The sequence below is a fragment of the Callithrix jacchus genome, chromosome 17 (genome assembly GCF_049354715.1).
Source record: "Callithrix jacchus isolate 240 chromosome 17, calJac240_pri, whole genome shotgun sequence".
In the NCBI taxonomy this organism is placed as follows: Eukaryota; Metazoa; Chordata; class Mammalia; order Primates; family Cebidae; genus Callithrix; species Callithrix jacchus.
In genome coordinates this window covers 75,414,673-75,439,410 of record NC_133518.1, presented here as the reverse complement: position 1 = coordinate 75,439,410, position 24,738 = coordinate 75,414,673, and the positions used below count along the sequence as shown (strand labels likewise).

At 46.4% G+C, this 24,738-nt stretch overlaps 1 protein-coding gene and 1 non-coding gene across 7 annotated transcripts in view; one reads left to right on the top strand and one right to left on the bottom strand.

Annotated features, from left to right (window-relative positions):
- The window catches only part of ITGA9 (integrin subunit alpha 9), a 375,338-nt gene that overhangs the window by 240,764 nt on the left and 109,836 nt on the right, over nt 1-24,738 (bottom strand). The gene's annotated exons all lie outside the window — the stretch shown is intronic.
- On the top strand, nt 6,225-6,286 carry LOC118149041 (U7 small nuclear RNA). Its single transcript, XR_004736210.1, has one exon. It is a non-coding gene; the product is annotated as a U7 small nuclear RNA (small nuclear RNA).

Below are 24,738 nucleotides of genomic sequence, written 5' to 3'. Positions count from 1 at the left end.
TAATGCTGTTCTGTGTGAGAACAGTAAGTCTCTACCGCATAAACGTATTTGGGTTTTCTGCTACATTCAATTTGACTTGGCTTGAAAGAGTGGTGGCACCATGTGACCAAGAGAAGGATGGGTTGATCTGAGGGCTTCCCTGGGCCTATGCACACTGCTGGGGAGGCCATTTCCCAGATACCAGAGGACAGGTTCTCGGAACTTCTCTTGGGAAGGATCCTAAATCTGAATAGAGGGGAAAAGCTTCCCATCCGTAACATGATCTAATTTCCACTAATTGACTATGGACCACCCCATCTGGCCTCTTCCTCATCTCCTTCTCTGCTTGCTCCCCTTTCTCAGCCCTGGGTGACTGGCACATGACTATACATGGCTAAGCATTACAAAGAATAGGAAGAAAACATCTTAGGACTTTACCTTTTTTCTTCCCTCCCACCATGATGAAGTCTTCCCAGTAGCCCTCTTCGGGACCTGGATACAGAAATAGCTAGGGACTTGCCAGGAGCCTGCTGAGATTATGGCTTATGGGATTTCTCTCACCATCGTTTTGTTTAAGGACAAAAGGATTCTCAAGAAAATTTCTGATCCCATCTAAATCCACATCAGAGTGGTGGTCCAGGGACAATGGGAGAATGGTCTTTCTTGCCCAGTTAGCAGATGTAAGTAAGCAAGACTGCTGAAGCATCGTGTCACAGCCAAGCCATGGGGAGCAAAAGATGGGTAAAAGGAAGGAGCTCCCTAAGGGAGTGCCAGGTCAAGACTGAAGATGGACAGCTGCCGTCTTCCTTGAAAAATCATCCAAAAGCAGACCAGCCTTTACATTTCCCACCAAAAAGCAGTGGGTCATTCCATGTCCCTCTAGGGATGAAGACCCTTCTGAAGGAGGTAAGCTTCTCCACTCCTTACCCCACACCGGCCCATAAAGCACATAAATCCTTATGAAATGAGCTCATCCAAAATTTCCCGGCAATTAACTAAAATTTAGCAACATCAAGCAGTACACTTGAAAGTTCCAAAATCAAACCTTTCTTTCCAACAGAAACACAAGTTTCAAAAGAACAAAAGGAACCATAGTCTTTCCCTCACGAACATTCCTTCTGCCTCTCAACTGCAGCCTCCCGCTCCCCAAAACAATTCTTTCTAGAACTAAAAATATCAAACTTTAGTAAGTATCATTTCCTCGCTAGAAACCATGTTTGGGCTTGAGATTAAATAGCAAGAATTCTTTAAAACTACATTATTCTTTAAAAAGTAAATGACCAAGGAAAAAAGAACCCCAGATTTTTCCAATACAACATAAAGATGACAGCACGAGATAATACTGAAGCCCTCCAGGAAGAAAGACCAATATACGAATCACAAAGGGCTCTATTTATACTCCAAGTGACGCTCACGACTAAATAAAAATGTGTGTCTGTTTCCACAAATCTATTTAGATTTCACATGTTCTGCTCACTTAACCATCATCACACAGGAAGAAGTCACAAAGCTTCACAGTAGATGTGGAAATGGAAGATTTTATTAATTGTTCCTCTTGTACCACAACCTAATTAAAAACGGAACAAAAACAGTTCAGGAAAAGTTTCTAATGCATGCTGGGGGACATGGAAGGAAGGCTGGTTATTTCCAAATTAAAGAAGCCACGAGAAAGAACTTAATCTTTCCAGCCATCATCTCTGCCACTTCTTTATACCTTTTAAGGATATGTTAGAAACGCACCAGAAGATGGCTGGGAAAACCCATTTGGATGATACACCGGAAGCAGCAATAGCTGGTTCCCCTGTTGGTGCTTGGGCTTGGAGATCCATTTGATGTCAGCTATGAAGGTGCCAACACCACCCTCGCCTCAGATGACGCCAACAGCATCGTTTGGGTTCTATGATTGTATTCACTCAATGCCCAGCCAGGATTCCTTTTATACACAAAAAAACTCAAACAGTTAATTGAGGCTCAAGGCATTCCCACCCAAGGAAGAAACTGGAAGCGAGGCAGAAAGGCTGAAGGGCTCAGCCATATATAACTAGCAAACATGGGAATGCCCATCCATCCACAGGGTGGTGCCATGGCTGTGCCACAGGAAGGAAATGACTTCTCTGGATGTGGCCCTCATATTTCTGTTCTTCCAGCCCCGCTGACCACCTGCACCATATCAGAGAAACAGAGCCTAAGGACTGGTCAACCCCAAGGATGGGTCCTGAGGGGAAGGGGTCAGCCTGTGTCAGACTGCATCACATGAGTCCTAGCAGCACATGGCTCTGAATGAGCAAACTGACTTGATTCTACCATTTCTATTTCACTCTATTTTCATTTTTTAAATGAGAATTGCAGTTGGAGGCAGAGTGTGGTGCCTCACGCCTTGTAATCCCAGCACTTTGGGAGGCTGAGGCAGGTGGATCACTTGAGTTCAAGACCAGCCTGGGAAACATGGCAAACCCATCTCTAAAAAAAAAAAAAAGATTATACAGGCATGGTGGTGCATGCCTGTAGTCCCAGGTGATTGGGAGCCTGAGGGAGGGATGGCTTGAGCCTAGGAGGTGGAGGCTGCAGTGAGTTGAGATTGTGCCACTGCATTCCATCCTGGCCAACAGAGCTAGACTCTGTCCCAAAGAATTGTGGTTGGGACCTCCGCGCTTGGCTGCGGCACGCAGAGCATGCCTGCCATGCTCCATGAAGTCTTCCCCCTCACCCTCTTCCCACCTCACCCTCTCCATCAGGACTTCTGTAAGAAAAAGTGAGCCCGGGGGAATGTTTCCTCACCACCCACCTCACACTGCTGAACTGAAATCCCTCATAAGAAAATGAAGATCCCAACACTGACACAGAAGCCTAGCTGTCTCTCATTAAAGAAAAAAAAATACTAAGACTCCTCATCACAGGGAGCGCATCTGCAGGAAAGTTACGAGTGTTTCTATTAGAGACACTAAAAGGCTCCTCCAGGCCAAGGCCAAATTCATCCTTTTCTCCTCTCAGCTCCCCCAGCCCTGTGTGCCCAGCTGCGAGAAGGCACTGGCACATCTTGTCACTGCCAGCTGTGTCCTCCTGGAGGGTGAGGCCCTTGAGGACAAGGATGGTGACCAGTTAACCCCTGTGTCCCTGGAGACCAGCAGTACTCAGGGAAGAATTAAAGCCACCTGAAGCTCCACTTGCTCCAGGCTGCTAGACAGTGAGCGTTTCCGGGGGTAGGACTGACCCTTTCATGGCTTCTTCTGAGAATCATCGGTTCCCAAAGCATCCTCTTACTTGACTCTCGGTTTTGTTTCTTGAGACTGATTTTCAGAGAGTCTAAAATTAGCCCCCCTAAAATTCAATCATGAAAGCCTTGACCTATTTTCAGAATAATAAAATGCTTTGAGTTGTAATGACTTGTTTCCACAGTGCTCAAAGCATTTTGCACGTAGCGCCGTTCTTGGCCAGCAGACACTGCAGGGTGGGTGATGCACAGCCACGTAGCCACACTTCGGTAGCCATCCTTTGTCACCTGCGTCAGTCTCCCTTCTAAAGGGATAGCCTGGGCATCCCAGCACTTTGGGAGGCTGAGGCAGGTGGATCACTTGAGTTCAAGACCAGCCTGGGAAACATGGCAAACCCATCTCTAAAAAAAAAAAAAAAAAAAAAAAAAGATTATACAGGCATGGTGGTGCATGCCTGTAGTCCCAGGTGATTGGGAGCCTGAGGGAGGGATGGCTTGAGCCTAGGAGGTGGAGGCTGCAGTGAGTTGAGATTGTGCCACTGCATTCCATCCTGGCCAACAGAGCTAGACTCTGTCCCAAAGAATTGTGGTTGGGACCTCAAAAAAAATCAAAAAATACAAAACAGCCAAAGAGTAAGAGTATTGATTCCCCAGTCAACACAAATTGGGCTTGGGTCCTGGTTTAGTGCTTTCTGCTTCTAACACCTTGGGCAAAGCTGCTTTTCTCTCTTGGCCTCAGTTCACACTTCACAGGGCTGTGGTGAGGACTAGCAGAGACAATTTGGGTAGAGAAGTTAGAATGGCGCCTGGGTCTGCTCAGCACTCAGTAAACACTAGTTGCTATCACTGATGTTATTTTTGTGACTCTCACTACCTTTACTTACCCTTAAATAGGAGATGGCAGAAAGTCAAAGTTATACAGCAACCTGGACAAAACGACAGTAGGCAAGGGCCGGTGGAATACACTGTTAAGTGCCCGCTGAAGGCCAATTAGTGGGACTTCTCCTCGAGTCACTCTGCAGCCCCCAAATCAACAATGGGACAATCTAGAATCTGCTACTGCCAAGCAGGAATGCCTGAGGGCGAGTGGCACCAGCAGCACAGGGCACAGGTACCTGGGGTGAGAAGCATCTGTGGTCGTGTAAACATCCTCACCACCAAGATGCTCACCAACAGACGTATAATCAAAACTGAAATGCAACTGTGCATAGCTGCTCCCACCTATTAGCCTGGACTCCAGGGTCCTTCGGCAAAGCTTCCTCCAAGGAAATATATGGAAATATATTCTGTACACAGATGAAAAAGACCCCTGAAAGCAATTCCAGGGCAGGGTCTTCTGGAAGGTTCTGAGAATGAGCTCCAGCTCCAGAAGTCTGGGTGAAGTCATTCCGATCCTGCTGGAGCCCGAATCCCGATATGGACCTGCTCTCTCAGCCTGACCTTCACCACCTGGAAGGGCTGAGCACAGCCACACCCAGAGAACCCCCGCTTCTGCAAAGAAGGAACGCAGCTGCAGCGCCTGTGACCTTAAGTGGTTTGCACAGTCAATATTCCCCACTCTGACGGGAAATGGCCGTGAAATGGCAAGGAACTTTCCAAAGGCTCCATAAGAAATCCACTGTGGGGCTAACAGGAGAAACTCAGGAAGTTTAGGGAAAGGTAACCACATCCCAGTGGGAGCCCAACAGCTTTACAGCTTATTGGTTAAAACCGTAAGTTTTAATTTCAGATTGGATCTTAACGCAACAATCCTTGGCTGCAAGACCTGCATGAATATGGAAAAACAGGAAAGAATCATAGGAAAAAAATCAGCAAAGGTGACTCTTGGGACTGATATTTTATTACACCACACTTGATCCTAACCCAAAGGTCAAAAAGCAATAGGATTTTACTCTACTTAACCTGGAGCTTCTCCAACCATTATTTAAAGTTGGACATTCTGAGGATATGAAGCTGATTCAAAAATAAAAGAGGGTTTATTTTGGTGGGGAGTGGCAAATAAAAAGGAAATACACTATTAACAGTCTTAAAAGAAAAACCTACCCTATGAAGAATATCAGGACCAAAAACAAACTTCACATAAATGTAAAATAAACTTTTACAACCAATCTTCTCCTGCTGCTGTTTTTTCTTCCCACCCAACTTAAACGTAAGCAAGACAGGACACTGACTGAGATGGACTTTTCCCTTTTTAGATACTATATGGAACCTTTAAGTCCTGAGCTAAATATAAATAAACCTTTAAAAGGTCAAATTTTCAATGAGATGAGAATATAGTGCGGAATCCCGGGCTTCCCATATGATGTGATTATCCAGCAGAGCCACTAGATTGGTGCCCTGCTCACTCTGCCTAGCTCAGAGACAGACGGAATATCTGTGGGGTGAATGAATGGCCCAGCATCCCCTGTCCCTGCCCACTCCCACCACTGTCACACTGACTTAAGCCTCTACTCAGGATCCTCACAGGTGGCTCCCTATACCTGGCACACATGGCTCATATTCTCCTCTTTCAATATAAAAACATTTCCTTCCTTGAAGCTACTGCTAGATCACAGAAGTGCCAGGCACTTCCACTGCACTGTCTCAGAAATCTCACTAGGAATCAGGCTGCCATGCTCTGAGAAAACCCAAATCAGCCCAGGCAGAAAGCCACATTGAAAGGCCACATGTAAGTATGCTGGCTGACAGCCCATCTGAGGTCCCTGTCCCAACCACGCACCTGTGGGACACACGGGCAAAGACACCCAAGGCGACTCTAGCTCCCATGGTTGAATCTCCCCTGCTGAGGCCCCAAATGTCATGGAACACTGATTCTGAATAACCCACAGAATCCACGAGGAAAATAAAATGATTATTTCACAGCCCCAAGTTCTGGAGTCGTTTGTAACAGAGCTAGAGTAACTGGGACATCATCTCTCAACAAACAGAATCACAAATCTGAATGAGAACCCAAGTGAAAAACCAGCCAGGTGTTTAAACACTCTGGGAAGAAGGTGGTCCCTGAAACAACAGATGAGGTTAAAATCCCAGCTCCGACTGTTACTGCTCTTTTAGAATTTGTCTAGCAGGTTTTCTGGTCTTTACCAGAAAGTCTCCCCTGCCCCCCGACAAGAAAATCCCAGCTCTGTCATTAACTGCCTGTGGAGCCTGGGCCAGTTACTTCTCTGAAGTCTCTACCACACAAACAGTTAAATGGGATTAACAGAAGCTAATGAGATCACTGCAGGGATTAAATGGGAAATTTAAATAAAGCGTGAGGCCAGGTATGTAAGGTCTTGTTATTAACAACCCATGTCGGACCTTATCAAACTCGTACACATCTTCATTTTATGATGTATGGCTCCATCATGCTTCTCAAGCTTATTGGAAAATTAGAATGAGAGGTGATGCTGAAAGCCGTAACAGGTAAAAATATTAAGCGAGACTTAAAGAATTTTAGAACTGTATCATTTTTCCAACCTCCAGCTGATTTTCTCTATAATGTACAGTGTTAGCATCTATAAAACATAACCTTGAGTAGGTAGGAAACAAGGGATTGTATTCCTTAAAAAGTATATACACTAATATCACACTTTACAGTATGAGATGTCTTTGGATGTCTCACTCTTATAGTAAGAATTAAAATGTATTGCCTTCTGGCCGGGTGCGGTGGCTCACACCTGTAATCCCAGCACTTTGGGAGGCCAAGGTGGGCAGATCATTGGAGGTCGGGAGTTCGAGACCAGCCTGATGAATATGGAGAAACCCCGTCTCTACTAAAAATACAATAATTAGATCGGCGTGGTGGTGCATGCCCATCATCCCAGCTACTTGGGAAGCTGAGGTAGGAGAATTGCTTGAACCCAGGAGGTGGAGGTTGCAGCAAGCAGAGATCATGCCACTGCACTCTGGCCTGGGTAGCAAGAGCAAAACTCCATCTCAAAAAAAAAAAAATGTATTGCCTTCTTTCTGTAAGTGACAGGTGCAATTCTAATTGCATGAGATATATTATCTCATTTGGTCCTTACAGCAATCCAACTAAATAGGTTCTAGTACAATCCCAACTTTACAGGTGAAGAAACTGAAGCGCAGGGAGGTCCCATCACTGGCTCAGGATCACACAGTGACGAAGTGACAAAACAAGGATTCCCAATCCAGGCATTCCAAAGCCAGGTCATGCTCTTTTTTTTTTTTATTGCATTTTACGTTTTGGGGTACATGTGCAGAACATGCAAGATAGTTGCACAGGTACACACATGGCAGTGTGTTCTGCTGCCTTCCTCCCCTTTACCCACATTTGGCATTTCTCCCCAGGCTATCCCTCCCCAGCTCCCCCCGCCGCTGTCCCTCCCCTATTCCCCCCAATAGACCCCAGTGTTTAGTACTCCCTTCCCTGTGTCCATGGGTTCTCATTGTTCATCACCCGCCTATGAGTGAGAATATGCGGTATTTCATTTTCTGTTCTTGTGTCAGTTTGCTGAAAATGATGTTCTCCAGATTCATCCATGTCCCTACAAAGGACATGAACTGACCATTTTTGATTGCTGCATAATATTCCATGGTGTATATGTGCCACATTTTCCCAGTCCAGTCTATCATCAATGGGCATTTGGGTTGGTTCCAGGTCTTTGCTATTGTAAGCAGTGCTGCAATGAACATTCGTGTGCATGTGTCCTTATAGTAGAACGATTAACCATCCCACAGTAAGGCCTTCCTAAGGTCATTTTCTTGAGGGTAAAATGTGAGCTCGCATTGAGTTCATTTCCCATCTAATTGTTGGGAACTTAAAAAGTACTCTTAACAATAATCCTGCCACTCAAGCTCCCTCAAAGAAACACAAGGGAAAGAGAGAAAAGACTTTCACCAGGACACAGGAAAAAAAACGAAGTTTTCTGCTGTCTCTAACAGACTTGGTGTGTGAATGATACGCATCCATCCTCAGAGACGCCTGGGCATGTATACAGGGCAGGATCCAGCAGGTGGCAGCTGAGTGTTAATGGTCCATGTCACATGGCTTGGATTCTGCTGAAATCCTGAGACAAAACTCAATGAGCTACCAAAATAACCTACAAAATCCCCATGATCCTCACTAGCTCAGGAGCAGGCAGTTCAGTTTCCTTCCTTGTTTAAACAAAAATGCAGGGTCATAAACGGCCCTTTGAAATGTCTGAGACTGAGGGTAAGCAGAAGCATAGGATGAATAAAGGATGACAGGTCCTCCGCTGGTGCAACATGATGACAAGGTACTCCTCCCTTCCACGCTCCACTGCCACCTTCCCGCCCAAGCGTCTCCTTGCTTTACTAGTCCCTAGGAAAGCAGAAAGCAGATTCCCTCCCCAGGACCCAGATCTCCTTTTTGGTCTAGATTACTGTATCTCAGAGGGTGATCCCAGGACCAGCAGCATCAGTATCTCCAGAGGGTGCTTAGAAATGCACTCCCGGCTCCCATCCCAGACCCACTGAATCAGAAACTCTGGGGTGGGGCCCAGCAATTTGTGCTTTAGCAAGTCCTTCAGGTGATTCTGATGCCTGCAAAAGTTTAAGAACCACTGGTCTCAAATGAGAGCCACAGGCCTGAAGGATGGGAGCACAAGAGGGCTCTAGTTCATCCTGTGCAGCCCCACTTCCAGCTTGTGTCCAGAGAGTGAGTCTAGCCACTGGAATCACTTTCCACTCAATACCCACACAAGAAGGTCCAGCCTTTTTGTCCAATTGTCTTATCTTACTCAATCATCATTTCACTCACTAAACATAAACTATGGGCAGCACAGGTATAGTTTTGTGAGATTCCGAGCTTCCCATAAGCACAGCTCAGATTTTGCACTCTCTCAATCTCTTCGACAACTTGTGCGTGGTGCGCTGCCTCCAGTAGACCTCCCTGCCCTGAGTTGAGCCCGGGCCTGGGAACAGCAACTCTGGGCATGCAGTCTTGCTATGCAATCCCTGCTGCCCCTGCAAAAGGGCCTCTGCTGAGATGCCTCCCCTAAGGGACCATCCACGGGGCTTCTTCATTTCTACATTACTACTCCTAAAGTCAAGGCCCTTCTCAGAAAAAGTGGGTGATACGTTTCTGGCCTGACGGTCCTCAGTGTCTTCAGCAATTGGAGAATGGCAGGCTTACTTGACAAAAGGCCCACTGTTCCTGGACGTGTTCCTAGCATGCAGCCCCAACAGCCTCATCTGAGCCCTGATTTAGGTCACTGAAGTTGGGCTTTTTATTTCTGTATGCCTCTCATCAGTAGGTTCTCATCGCTTGGATTCTCTTCCAGCTCTACTTCTGTACTATTTTTTCTAGTGTTTTCTCATCTCTCTACTCCCTGCAGCTATTCTATCCCATTATTAATTCCCTTCTGCAGTTAAAAAGAAAAAGGGTTAAAATAAGCATCTCCATATTTCTGGAAACTCTCACATGTCAGAGTTTGCCATCGTGAAAGGTGCCAGTGTTCCCAGTGGTCCTCACCCGGGTCAAGTACAGAAGTAGATCCTCCTCCTCTGGGAATCTCACATACTCCTTCATTAGGCGAATAATGAAATACTCCCAAGCGGATCTGATAGATGAGATCAATGGGCAACACACTGGAAAAGGGAGCCACCTGCTAGACAGAGGCAACCCGAACCTACCCACTTCCGGTGACACCAAGCCTATCTGTTGTTCAAAATAAACCTGTAAGACAATCTGGTCCCCAAACTCCTCTTTGCAATTCCCTACTGCATCGTCCCCCCATCTTCTGTCCCAAAGGGTCCCACCCAGCCGAGATACAGTTCACGAATTTTGCAGACACTCAATATTTAAGAATAGCAACAACAAGAATAACCCACAGGACTCTAAAGCTGTACAGCAAAAGCTGCCAAGCACTTGAGAGGTGCATCCTACTGGGTTCTTTGCTGCACCCATGAGAAGGTCAGCCAAGGCCAGGGGTGGCCCAACCCAGGGCAGATATGCCAGGGCTCTGAGGGATCAAGGCAGCTGCTTTGGTGCATGGCAAAATCACTGACCAACCCTACCTATTTCAGGGGAGCTGAGGGATCCTCAGAGTTTAAAAGCCCCCACTAGCACTACTCAATGATATGCATTCTCAAAGCAGCTTCAAAAGTACATGTTGCATAGCCCTAACTGAAATGCTTGGGACCAGAAGCCTTTCAGATTTTGGATTTTTCCAGATTTTGAAATATCTGCCTTTAATAAAGAGATATGTTGAGGATGGGACTTAAGGCTAAACTTGAAATTCATTTATGTTTTATATACACCTTCTACACATCCCTAAAGGTAATTTTATACAATATTTGAAATAATTTTGTGCACGAAATAAAGTTTTGACTGCAACTCATCACATGGGGAATGGTGTAGAATTTCCACTTGTGGTGTCATGTCAGCAACTCAAAAAGTTTCAGATTTGGGGGCATTTCAGATTTTCAGATTAAGGATGCTCGACCTGTACCAACATTCTATCAACAGCAAAGCAAGCTGGTGGCCAAGCCTAATCTAGCTTCATACTCAGTCACCACTTTGCACCCAGAGACCTATAGTCTTTCATACCAAGGTTTATCAATATCTCCTTGACATACAAAGGCCATGTCACAGGACCTTTGCATATGTTATCTCCTCTCCCTGGAATGTCTCTTCCCCAACTCTACCTCCATGATACGGTTTGGCTGTGTCCCCGCCCAAATCTCATTTTGAATTGTAGCTCCCACAGTTCTCACTGTCATGGGAGGGACCCAGTGGGAGGTAAGTGAATCACGAGGATGGGTCTTTTCCCATGCTGTCCTCGTGACAGTGAATAAGTCTCACGGATCTAATGGTTTTATAACTAGGAGTTCCCCTGCACAAGTTCTCTCTCTTGCCTGCTGCCATCCATCCAAGATATGCCTTTCACTTTCTACCATGATTGTAAGGCCTCCCCAGCCATGTGGAACAGTGACTCCATTAAACCTCTTTTTCTCTCTAATTTACCCAGTCTCAGGTATGTCTTTATCAGTGGTGTGAAAATGAACTAATACAGTAAATTGGTACCAGGAGTGGGGCACTGCTGCAAAGATACCTGGAAATGTGGAAGCAACTTTGGAACTGGGTAACATGCTGAGGTTGGAACAGTTTAGAGGGCTCAGAAGAAGACAGGAAAACGTGAGAAAGTTTGGAACTTCCTAGAGATGTGTTGAACGGTTCTGGCCAAAATTGCTGATGATGATATAAACAGTAAGATTGAGGCTGAGGTGGTCTCAGATGGAGATGAGGAACTTGTTGGGAACTGGAACAAAGGTGACTCTTGCTATGTTTTAGCAAAGAGACTGGTGGCATTTTTCCCCTGCCCTTGAGGTTTGTGGAAATTTGAACTTGAGGGAGATGAATCTGATGGAAGAAATTTCTCAGCAGCAAAGCATTCAAGAGGTGACTTGGGTGCTGTTAAATTCATTCAGTTTTAAAAGAAAAACAGAGCATAAGAGTTTGGAAAATTTGTGGCCTGACAATGCAATAGAAAAGAAAAAAACATTTTCTGAGGAGAAATTCAAGCTGGCTGCAGAAATTTGAATGAGTAACAAGGAGCCAAATGTTAATTGCCATGACAATGGGGAAAAATGTCTCCAGGACATGTCAGAGGTCTTCATGGCACCCCCTCCAATCATAGGCCTGGATGCCTAGGAGGAAAAATGGTTTCGTGGGCCAGGCCCAGGGTCCCCCTGTTCGGTGCAGCCTAGGGACTTGGTGCCCTGTGTCCCAGCCACTCCAGCCATGGCTAAAAGGAGCCAAGATACAGCTTGGGCTGTTGCTTCAGAGGGTACAAGCTCCAAACCTTGGAAGCTTCCACAAAGTCAAGAATTAAGGTTTGGGAACCTCTGCCTAGATTTCAGAGGATGCATGGAAAAACCTGGACGCCCAGGCACAAATCCGTTGTGGGGCAGGGCCCTCATGGTGCCCTCATGGAGAACCTCTGCTAGAGCAGTATGGAAGGGAAATGTGGGGTGAGAGCCCCCACACAGAGTCCCTACTGGGGCACCACCTAGTGGAGCTATGAGAAGAGGGCCACTGCCCTCCAGACCCCAGAATGGTAGATCCACTGACAGCTTACACAGTGCACCTGGAAAAGCCACAGACACTCAATGCCAGCCCATGAAAGCAGCCAGGACAGGGGCTATATCCTGCAAAGCCACAGCAGCAGAGCTGCCCAAGTCCATGGGAGCCTATCTTTTGCATCAGTGTGATCTGGATGTGACATGAAGTAAAAGGAGATCATTTTGGAGCTTTAAGATTTGACTGCCCTGCTAGGTTTCAGAGTTTAGCCCCTTAGGTTTGACCAATTTCTCCCATTTGGAATTGGTGTATTTATGTAATGCCTGTACCCCCATTTCATCTAGGAAGTAACTAACTTGCTTTTAATGAAGGCTCATAGGTGGACAGAACTTGCCTTGTCTCATATGAGACTTTGGACTGTGAACGTCTGAGTTAATGCTGAAATCAGTTTAGACTTAGGGGGACTGCTAGGAAGGCATGATTGGTTTTGAAATGTGAGGACATGAGATGTAGAAGGGGCCAGGGGCGGAATGATACGGTTTGGCTGTGTCTCCACCCAAATCTCATCTTGAATTGTAGCTCCCACAATTCTCACTGTCATGGGAGGGACCCAGTGGAAGGCAGCTGAATCATGGGGACAGGTCTTTCCTTGCTATTCTCATGATAGTAGGGTCTCATGAGATCTGATGGTTTCATAAAGAGGAGCTCCCCTGCACAAGTTCTCTCTCTTTGCCTGCCCCCATTCATGTAATACGTGCATTTCACTTTCTGCCATGATTGCAAGGCTTCCCCAGTCGCGTGGAACTGAGTTCACTGAACCTCTTTCTCTTTATAATTTACCCAGTCTTGGTTATGTCTTTATCAGCAGTGTGAAAACAGACTAATACACCCCAACTCTTCACCAATCCAGCAGACTCCAGTCCCTCTTCTGTGGCCCAGCTCCTCTCTCAAACAAATGAGAGCAGAGCCCAGGAAGGCGATCATTTTGGCAACTACATCAACATGGAATGTCACATGACTCATAGTCGAATTGATATCAGCCACAAACTCTAATAAAACAATTGAGAGAATCACAGGATATTTAAGGAATAAGACGCTCAGGGTGCACATGGTCCAAATTCCCTCTCAGTGATGGGGACAGAGATCCCATGGCTCTGGCTTGAGTATCTCTGGTGACAAACTCACTATCTCATGAGACAGTCAATTCCAAAGAACAAGCTGATCAGCCACAAGTCACAGGTGATCGGTCCAGTCTAGATCTTTCTCCTCGGTAGCCAAGCTCTGCTGAAGACTGCAGCACACCCACCACAGGAGCCCCAGCACTTATCCCACCTGGCCTTGCCAAAGTGGGGCTAACGGTAGTTGAAAACAGATTCCTAGTCTTCGGCTGAGCACTCTTTTAAAAGAACATATAGTGTTAAACCAACACCAACTTTCTAGTTTTGATAATGTACTACAAGAATCCTACGCCCATGCAATGTAAAACTTGTGAGGACAAGGGGAACTATTCTACAAAAAGCGCCATCTACCCTTTACCCAGCTTTTCCCAGTGATAACATCTTGCCATATACTACAAGAATCACTCTCTGGCCTTTGTGGGCACCAAAAGTGGCAAGCTGAAGAAGATCCAGGTGGATGGACCCAGGGGCAATGCCCTCTAGTATGAGACTGTGCAGGTGGTGGATCCTGGCCCCGTCCTCTGGGATATGGCCTTCTCCAAGGACCACGAGCAACTCTACATCATGTCAGAAGGCAGGTCCATACGCCCTCAGTGTTTGCACGACCTATGTGAAGCATAGTCCTGACGTCCTACAAGTTTTACATTGCATGCTATTCTGAGTAGTGTAATGAAATCTCATGCCATACTATGTAGGAGGGTCATCACCCCTTTGTCCGGCATATCCATGCTGCTTACACCACTACCCATTAGTCCCGTAGTGGCTTCAATCTCAGTTCAGTCTCAGTTATCAGATTGAAAAACCAGTAGATAAAGGGTTCAGGACTATCCAGTTTCAGGCATCTACTAGGGGTCTTAGAATGTATTCCCAATGGATAAGAGGGGACTGTTGTACTATTTTTGACTTCTTATCAGTTATAACTTCTTATGAGTGTTAAACTATTTCAAGATTAAAATTTTTAAAAATAGATAGAGAGAAATGGAGACAGTAGCAGCCAGGGTCCATGGTGGAACTCTTTGGGCATGGACACAGTGAGATTTTTCTGAGGTCTTTATCATCTATAAGAACTGTAATACTAAAAGACATAGCCAATTCCCTTACTACTCAAAGGTCCCCAGTATTTCTGGCTAAATGGTTCCCTACATCACACACAACCCAGTCAGCAGGGGTTCCAAACAGTGGTCCCTAGACCAGCAGCATCACCTGGGAATGTTACAAATGCAGGTTCTTAAGGCCCACCTCAGAGGTACAGAATCAGAATCTCCAAGGAGTGAGCCCAGCCGTCTGTCTGTGGTGGGGCAGGGAGAGCAATATAAAATGTATCAATTTCACCATTTCAAGTATACAGCTCCATGGTATTAAGGACATTTACATTATTCTGCAACTATCACCACCACCCACTTCAGAACATTTTCATCTTCCCCACCTGAAATGCTGTACCCACCACCCATGATCTGTTTAAGCAAGCCCTTCAGGTGACTCTGTGCCACCCTAGTGTAAGAACCACGCTACAGTCACGTAAGTGCGTTCGCTGCAGAGCGTATCTGGAAATTATCCTTCTGTATCTCTGACCTCTGTGGCCTTGTCTTCTTACCCATTGCTTGTCTTGAGAACACAGAGTGATCAGTTTTCTGCCGACCCACTTACCCAACCCTACTCTAGAACAGCACTATAGGAGGCATGTGCCTGCTTGCATTTGCCAACCTAGCCTTTAATCAGAAGCCACGGTAACACTCCAGGCTCCCTAAAAAAACAGGGAAGGAAAGTAATGAACCCACAAGGAGCACTAAGTATGTGCTAAGCACCCTCTGGGGCATTTCAGGTAAATGATTTCCATTAATCCTCATTATAACCCCATGCTGACTCCATTTTACAGAAGAGCGAACTGAGAACCTGATGTAAGAAATGTGCCTCACACCACCAGGCTGGCCAGTGCAGAGGTGGAAGTCATATTCCAGTTGGGTCCTCCCTCACTACCGGGGAGCCACAGGCCCTCAGGTCAGCAGTTACACTAGGCAGGACTTCAGAAGCCCAAGATCAGGCCTGTTTTGTTCAAACCGTTTAACCTCACCTGTGCTTTGAATCCCAACTCCCTTTTCTACCCCTCTCATAAGGGTTGGTGTTTCGGAATATGCCTGTTAATCCCACGGGCTTCTTTTAGCCCCTTTCTCCAGGTAGGGATGGTTGTGGCTGCACCAGTGGATGACCCTGGCTGAGAGTTCTGCTCCAGGCTCCAAGGCTCTTCAGGGTAAGCCCCAGGGCCCAGCCCCACATGATGTTTGCATATATAGGCATTCACCAGGTGCCTGTTGAATTAAAGGGGCAAGAATATCCATCTTGATGATGTGTCATAATTTTTTTAAAAATACACCCATGTATGCGGTGGCTGCTTCCTCTGGTCCTAGATCAGTAATAATTTAATGACAAGGGAAGAGGAGAAAGGATCACATTTTCTTCCATTAAGACCAGCAATCAATCAAGGCTATTAAAAATCCAGCTAAATTTAGCATGAGATATGGGCTTTCAGAAAGTCTTCCATAGTGTAGGAGGCCACTAAAAATATAACAAAACAATTAAGTCACCCTGGGATTCATGAAAGTCTATAAATGGCAAGGACCCTAGAGATCAGAACCAGGGCTTGCCGTATCTTGAAACAGGTCTTATCGATGAGGATGTAGAGAAAAATCTCTAGATATGAAGCATCACTAGATTATTCCATTATTTAAATATGAAGCTAAAGAAGAGTTTCTACATAAGCAGAGAGAAAAGGTATATGAAGGCATAAAGCCAAATTATTCACATTCTGTGGTCAAGTACATTTGGGAAATGCCAAACAGTGCATCCTCCTTGTGTGCCTGGGTTTCTAAAGCCCCACGAAAGCCTGCAATAAAAAACCTGTCCTATGTTAAGTGCAGTATGTTCCAAAATTAATTTGAACTCACAATTTTGTTTGACATGAAACTCGTTACTATTCTTTGAAAAACTACTTTTGGGAAATGCTTTATGAAGAATAATATTCTTTACATTGTCAAGTGATTTGAACAGGGATCTGGGTCTCATCAAGGAAGGACTGTCCCATAAAAATGGTCAGCAAGAGCATTGCTGCTGTCACGCAGGATGACAAAAAAGGCGTGAGAAGTTGAGCCACACCCAGAGTCTGCTGCCTCCCAGGCAGGACTTCAGATGGGTGTGATGGCATTACAGGGCAGCACCCAGGACCCACCCAACATCTGAGGGCATGTAAACGGCTGTCACATTGACCCAGGAAAGCCACGGCTGGGAATCTGTCCTCCAGAATTGATAGTCAGGTGCTCCAAGGTGCTCACTGCAGCATGGCAGTGACAGGAGGAAACGAGAAACAATTCAAACATTCCACAACTGGGGATGAGTAGAAGAGGCACTGGTGCATCCAGAATGGAGAAGTGGGATTCTCGGCCCCCAGACGCCCTCACTCAGAGTTAAGCAGAGTATGGGCTAAGTGTCACCCGAACCGAATCTCCTGAGGAGGGCTGGTTAAATATGCACTGCTTCAGTCCAAGATTTCATTATGACAATCCCAAATTCTGGGGGTGGAGGGGAGTTTCTGGCTGTTCCCTCTGAAGCCAGATTTAAAATGTAGGTAGGCAATCTCAGGTGACCAAGTGTTTCCAGCTGACTATTGGGTTATATGACCTGACAGGTCCTAGTCAACTCGTAATAACCATCAAACAGAATGGTTTCTCCCAACTGTCTGAAACTATTCTGGACAATACAAAAAAGTTAACTCAAAATGGATCACTGGTCTAAGTGTAAAAGCTAACATTGTAAGCTTCTAACAGAATATCCTGAGCATATGTTCCTTTTGGAAATACTCCAGCTTACCCTAACATTCAGTGAACATTTATTGGGCAATTAGTCAATGTCAATTACTCTGCTTGGTGCTGGGGATATGGAGACAAATGAGACAGTCCCTGATGCCAAGCATCTTAAAGTATCTTTGGAGTTCTTTACGGCTTTGTCATTAATAAAAATTATCCCAAACCTCTTTGAATTCATGTATGTTTCTTGCCAGACTATCTTGGTTGTAACCTAAGTTTCTGGACTGTTTAGCTCATTAATTAAACAAGCAAGGATACATCTGTCACATGCTAACGTTTCTCTAACACAGCTGATGTAAAGAAGAGTATCACGCCTAGGGAAGTATAGGGTGAAAGAGGAACAAATGTCAGATTCAGGAGAGCTCCGGAACAAACACCACTTTAAATCCAGACTCATATGTAACTGCCAAAGCGGCAGAAGAATCTAGCCAGCTACCACGCTAAGAGACAGGACTGTGCTGACCCATGAGAGGAAACTGGCTGACAGGAAGGAATGAAACGACCGCTGAACCTCCACGCTGTGAGCGCCTTCCCTACCACCACTGCTGATGAGGAGCAAAACAAGGATTTGAATTTCTTATTTTCCCCGATCTTTTGGGGTAGGGGGGAGGTGGTTAGAAAAGTGTCTAAAAGGTCAACTGTAGAGGAATAAAGGCATAAAAACAAAGAATGTGGATAGTTCAATAGTGAAATTGTTCCAAAATCAAGTAGAAACCCAAAGGAGCTCGGGATGCTGAGCCTAAAGGATGTGGGACAGACAGACGTCTGTAGCTGCCCAGGCGCGGAGCTAGGAGGGGAGTGTGTGAGGGCAGGGAGGCAGACTCTAGTTAAGCATGAAAAAGGGCTTTCAGGTTACTGATGCCATCCAATGCTGGATGGGCTGCCAGACAAGCAGGCTCCACCCACAACCAGAAGGCCAGAGCTAATGGATGCCTGTCACGGCCCCCAGTGCCCCATTCGTGGCTCTCTGCTCTGAGAATAGGAGGAGCCGCACCAGCAGAATAGCTGTAGGCAGAGAAGCTGAAGGATGGCCAGTGCTGCATTTCCCAGGCATTCCATACAGGTGCGGACCATTATTTGTGGCATACGGGAAATTCTTGTGCCCTGACTTCAACACAGGAAGCACAATAGTGTCTGCTTACTTCATCTACCTCTGTACCCTCCAAAGCCCAGAAGGCAATAACAGGGCTGACAGATGAGTCCCTGGAAGGCTTGTACTAGAGCCTGTGGGTGAACTGTGGGCCACCTATCCAGGCATGACCCCAGTAACTCCTGCAATGCCATAAAAAGCCACATGGAAAGTTTGAAAGTTTGATCAGCACAAGGTCACCAGAAAAACTGTACTAAAACGCCAGCTGAAAGCAATGATGCTGACCTCACCAGCAGCTGGACGGCAGCCCCTGTGATCCCACCAGGCTCTCTGAAATGCTGGAAAGATTTTGCAGGCCCTCATCACCATGCTCACGGAGCTTGGGCTCTAGAAACCAGAGTTGAGGAAAGTCAGAACCATGCTTCTTAACTTTTCTAAGTGTAAAGGTGTTTTATCACCTGAGGTTCTGGTAAATATTTTGGTATTATAAAATATTTATATAACAAAATTTTTATATATAAAATATTTATAAAAATCTTTATATAAAAATATTTATAAAATCTTTATATATAAAAATATTTTTTGTATTATAAAATATTTATATAAAAAAACTTTTACTATTAGTTAATTCAGAAAGTGCATACGTTTTATGAATTCATTCAGGCCTCCTTGCGACAATTCCAAAGTCTCCCAAGAGATCAGGAGGTTTGACACTAGACCTGCACTGTCTGATATGGTGCTACCACCCACGTGTGCCTAATGAGCACATAAAATGAGGCTAATATTCACATCAGACTTCAAAGCGCTAGGACAGAAAAGAAGGCAAGTATTTCATTAACATTTTCTTGATTCTATGTTGAAATAATGACATTTTGGGTATGCTGGACTAAATAATATATGTTCTTATGGGTGAAATTGAGTTCCCCCAAAATTCCTACGTTAATGCCCTAACTCCCAGTACCTCAGGATGGGGCCGTATTTGGAGACTGGGCCTTAAAGGGGTTAAGTTAAAATAAGGACATCAGGGTGTGCCCCAATCCAATCTGACTGGAGTCCTCATAACAGGAGGAAATGTGGACACAGAGAAACCCCAGAGATATGTGCACAGAGGAGAGACACAGAGCTTTGTGCCCGACAGGTACTCGACACATGCTGGTGGGCTGAATGCATGGACCATGCACAGACACAGGGAAAAGCAGCCACCTACAATCCAATGAGAGAAGCCTCAGCAGAAGCCAAACCTCTGGACACCTGATCCCGGACTTCCAGCCTCCAGCACTGTGGGCAAATACATTTCTGTTAATTTAAGCCACCAAGTCTGTGGTCTTCATTATGGCAGCTCTAGCAAACTGATATGTTACTGAAATTCGTTTTACCTGTTTAACTTTTTCAACGTGGCTACTAGAAAATTTACAATGACAGATGTGGCCACATTATATTGCTATGAGACAGTGCTTCTCTTGAGTTTTCACTGTAGGGACAACACCTCAATTCTGGGCGGAGGAGGAAGGCACCACTGCCTTGGGGCCTAGGCATGGCCCCCCTTCCCCTGAATCAGGTGTCTCACTGCTTGCCACCAGGCCTCCCAGGGACCCAGGCAGCTGCCTTTCAACATAAGGTGATGGCTCTGTGTGGTTTTCCTTAAAGGTGACACAGCCTTGAACCATTTCCCAAAATTACGTGAGTCATTCCCTCATTCTTTCCAACGCATTTTAAGTAAGCTGGACAGGCACGTGCAACAGAGCGTATCTGAGCCTCCAAAGTCACCAGCTGGCAGGTCTTTATTTCGTTATTAAACAAAGAATTAACTCACAAAAGGCTAACAAGAGGCAGCGAGGACACCTGCCTGGAAATTCCAGCTCAGTGGATTTACAGAGGACTCGTCTGATGCATTTGCATATTTTCCAGTGGGCTGAGCTTAGCATTTTAAAGCAATGTCTCATTTTATCCTCACACCAACCCTGTGGGGCAGATATCTGACCCCTGCCCTTTTACCACACTAGATTTATACCCAAGGAAAGAGAGTGTCTAGAAAGCAATTCCTTATTAAATGACCTTAAAAAGGTTGTGGGGTGTGTGTGTGTGGGTGTGTGTGTGTTTGGGTGTGTGGGGGGGTGTGTGTGTGAGTGGGTGGGGAGTGTGGGTGTGTGGGGGGGTGTGTGGGGGGTGTGTGTGTGGATGTGTGTGTGTTTGGGTGTGTGTGGGGGGGGTGTGTGTGTGAGTGGGGGGGGAGTGTGGGTGTGTGTGGGGGGTGTGTGGGGGGTGTGTGTGTTGGTGTGTGGGGTGTATGTGTGTGGGTGTGTGGGTATGTGTGTGGGTGGGTGGGTGGGGGGTGTGGGGGTGTGTGTGTGGGGTGTATGTGTATGTGTGTGGGGGGTGTGGGTGTGTGTGGGGGGTGTGGGGGGGTGTGTGTGTCGGTGTGTGGGGGGTGAGTGGGTATGTGTGTGTGTCGGTGTATGGGGGGTGTATGTGTATGTGTGTGTGGGGTGTGTGTGTCGGTTTGTGGGGGGGTGTATGTGTATGTGGGGGGGTGTGTCGGTGTGTGGGGGGGGTGTATGTGTATGTGTGTGGGGGGTGTGGGTGTGTGTGTGCATGCATGCTCACATAGTGTCACCCATCACTTTTCCAGATTCAGAAAAGTTTGATTTATCACAAGAGGAGGAAAAAAATCTTTTTTTTTAAGTTCAATCTGTTAACTCTTTACTCAGCTTTAGAAATGGACAGCAAGGAATAAACGACGCTGGAAGCTACTCCATTATTTATTTGATAAATAAAGTGTTCTGGGGGTCCTATTCCCAGGAACGGTTTAGGGTGACAATGCTGAATGCCATAAGCTCCCTGCTTTAAAATAACCTACACTCTGGTACCGAAGACAAAATGCAAATATCCAAGTAACACAAACAGGCGGGAAGAAGGTGCTAAGACAACACAGATGTGAGGGAGCTCAAGACCAGAAGCCCACAGCCCTCACTGGGGAGAAGGGTGAGGGGAAGGCAGGCAGAGAGGAATCACAGATCAGGGTGGCGGGCAGTCAGCCCGGGGGGGAAAGGCCTGGCAGCTGGCTCTGGAAATGGACTATATTGTGCACAGGTAGAGCCAAAGCAAGCAGTGTGGAAGGCATGAGCATGCTTGACTTGCCAAGTCACGGCATTCAGAACGGATGCCCCAGCCGCCAGCTCCTGGGCGGCAGTGGTGACGGCTTACCAGTCTCCATCTGCCCGGGGCCCAGCCACAGTGTCTGGCACACAATGAGCACTCGATAAATAGGGTTCTATCCAAATCAAAACACTTGAGAGTGAAACAGAGAATTATTAATGACTGTGCTGGGACAACAGGCATAAATCAGGACTGTCCCAGGTACACCCATATATAGGACACTGTATCGCTGATGTATGTAGAGGCAGAAGCAAATTGAAAATAGAGAAGCATGGGGTGGGGGAGGGCAAGTGCGGGACTAGGCCAAGTAAGACAGTGTGCCAAGTGCAGGCGTGAAGTAACTGAGCTGCCGGAGGGCAGGGCCCGTCTTCTCCATCTTTGTCTCCCTCCACCAGACACAGAGCTTTGTGCCCAACAGGTACTCGACACAGGCTGGTGGGGTGAATGCATGGACCAGACTTCAAGTTCTTCAGAAGAGGGTTAAGTGACAGTCACTGTTTAAACTGCAGAGGCCACAGACAGGTAGGGAAGACCAAACAGAAGTACCAGAGAACCACCAGTCCCCAGTACTCCTGCCTGCCTGGGACTCACCAGCCCACACTGAGTTTTCCTCCCGCCACAGAGCGTGGACACGTGCACAGGAGTGGCTGAAGGTGCAAGCTCTCCCCAGATCAGGAGAAAGCTAGCACCAATCCACCCGGAAACGGGCCACCCAGAACAGGGTTTTCCCTTTCTCAGACTGACTGAGAAAGTTAGAATAATGAGAAAAACATCATATTTTGTGTTCAAAGTCATACCAATAGTTCGTTGCTGGACAGGATTCAAACCTAAGCCTTTGCTGCTCACCAATTGTGAGCTCTTAAATAAATTAAACACTCTAAATCTCAGAGCCCTCAATGCTAAAATAAGATTTTATTTTTCTATATGTAGATAATAATTCTGATACAATCTTCTGTATATAATGATATATTAATAATTATCATACAAAATTGTCTTCTTCATCAGGACTTTATGTGCATGTAAAACACACAGCACACAGTAAATTCTCAATAAAGATAGCTATTGTTGTTCTTGTTACAACTTAATTTCTTTTTACTTACATAGCCCTTAATACACTTTTTTAAAAGAGGCAACTCTCTGTCGCCCTCTTCACACAAATCTCCTGGGATGTATATGAATAAACTACTCATCCACCATGGTTCCAAATCCCATGAAGGGGGGCTAGTGCTGCCTTGTGAAAAGACCCCAGGACACCTATAGATGGCTGCTTCGAAGGGGTGGGCTTCCTCAGCCTGGGAGCTTCCCTGGCTCTCTGTAGGTGACAGAATCCTTTCTGCCATGCACAGCATACTCACTACAACCAACAAATTCCCCATCAGCAAAACCGAAGTCACAAAGGAAGCTGGTGGCAGTAACCTGCCAGGGAAGACATACAGGAGGCCACCACTTTCTCACAGCATGCAGGAGGGACCCATGCAATTTCTCATATTCTGTTTGCCCAAGCAAGCAGACCCAAAGAAAGGAGAAGGAAAACCACTTGAACATTTCTGCTTAATAAGAGCTTGTACTTAAAGAGCTTCCTCGTCTCGGGGACGGGAAATACATTTTTTACATAGCTGTGCCCGAAAACACGGCAGTGACGTTAAACAAAACTGCTGAAAAGTCACGCTCAGTCACTTGACTGCTGACAACACTGTCCTTCCAGCAACAGGCAGAGAATGCAGAAGAAAGCAGACCCCACGCCACCCTCCAACGAGGGGCATCCCCTCTATTAACACATCAGCGTGGGCCGGTGGGCTGCAGATGGCCATACGAAGTCAGTGCAGCTGACTCAAGCCTGGCCCCACGCTGTTGAGGAGGAGCACTCGCTCTCACAGTCAGTGTGAGGAGAGAGGCATCTGGCCCCTCCGCGGCCCACTCACTTCTGACACCTGCATCAACTGCTGGCTGCTGGTCTGTCCTTGTCCCTCGTCCCTTGTAACTTTCGGTGTCTACGTCTTCCAGCTCCTGACGTTCTCGCTTTGCGGTCTATGCACCGGAAGCACTGGCATCGCCAAGGAGCTTGCTTGTTAGAAATCCACCTCGTGTCCGGATCTGCACTGAACAAAGTCCAGGGGCTTCACGTGCACGTTAAAGTGAGGAGTGCTTGTCCACCGGCCCAGCAAGATGACCGACCGAGAGGCTCTGGCTTGCTCCGCTCCAGGGAGAAAGAACGAGCCACCTATGAGAGCTGCCTTACATCTGCCCTCTTCTCTTCCCACATTACCTATTTCTCCATACTTTCTATTTTCTTCTCACCATCTGCTTCTAATAATTTTTTAATCCCCCAAAAAACTATGAAACGAGGCTTGACCCCTTCCAAATGCAGAGGCAGTTAGAAAGAGGAGAAGATTTGCAAGGTAGAGGAGAAGGGAAAAGGGGCCCAGTGTTTACCAGACTCCTACTAAGAATCCAGCATTATTCCCCCCGTTTCAGCTGAGGACGTTGAAGCTCAGCAGCAAAGGGGAAGCAACTTGCCTGAGACCATGTGGTTGATCAGAGGGAGACCCCGTCCAGCCCAGCCCAGCCATGCTAAGCAGGAATAGCGCTTCAGTTCATGTGCTTCACACATGTTGAGAAAGAAATCTCTCCACCCAGCACCAGCAAGAGCATCAGGAAGGAGGGCCTTTCTATACCAAGAGCCAGTATGTCTCAAACCTAGAATGCCTTCCCTTTCCCACCCAGGAATTCCACTTCCATCCTCTGCACTGCCACCTTTTATCTAGTTCTGGGCCACTGAAAACAGAAAACAGCACACACAAGACGGTGACATCCTTTGAAGGACCCACTCAAGGTGAACCATCCAACCTTCTGTTCTGTGTCCACCATTGTATATGGGGCCTACATGTGGATATAAACATTCATGTGTGATTGCTCCAAAGCACTGGAGGGAAAGATTATGGTCCATGCCACACTTGTAACTCAGGTTTTAATCAGCATGTCCAACTACAACGTGAAACGGTCCATGTGACCTCAACCTGTTATTTGTATTTCCATTTGGCTGTGCGGCTTGAACTCTGTGACGCGTATCCTCCAGGGCTCCATGCTGTCCCACGGCAGGAGCTGTGAGTCATCTGTGCAGCATCTCTCCCTCTCCTTAAAAATCAAACTTCAATATCTGCACTGTCCAACATGGTAGCCACTAGCCACATGTGTTATTTCAGTTTGAATTTATATTAATTACAATTATAGAAAAGTAAAAAGTCAATGCCTCAGTGGCACCAGCCACATTTCGGGTG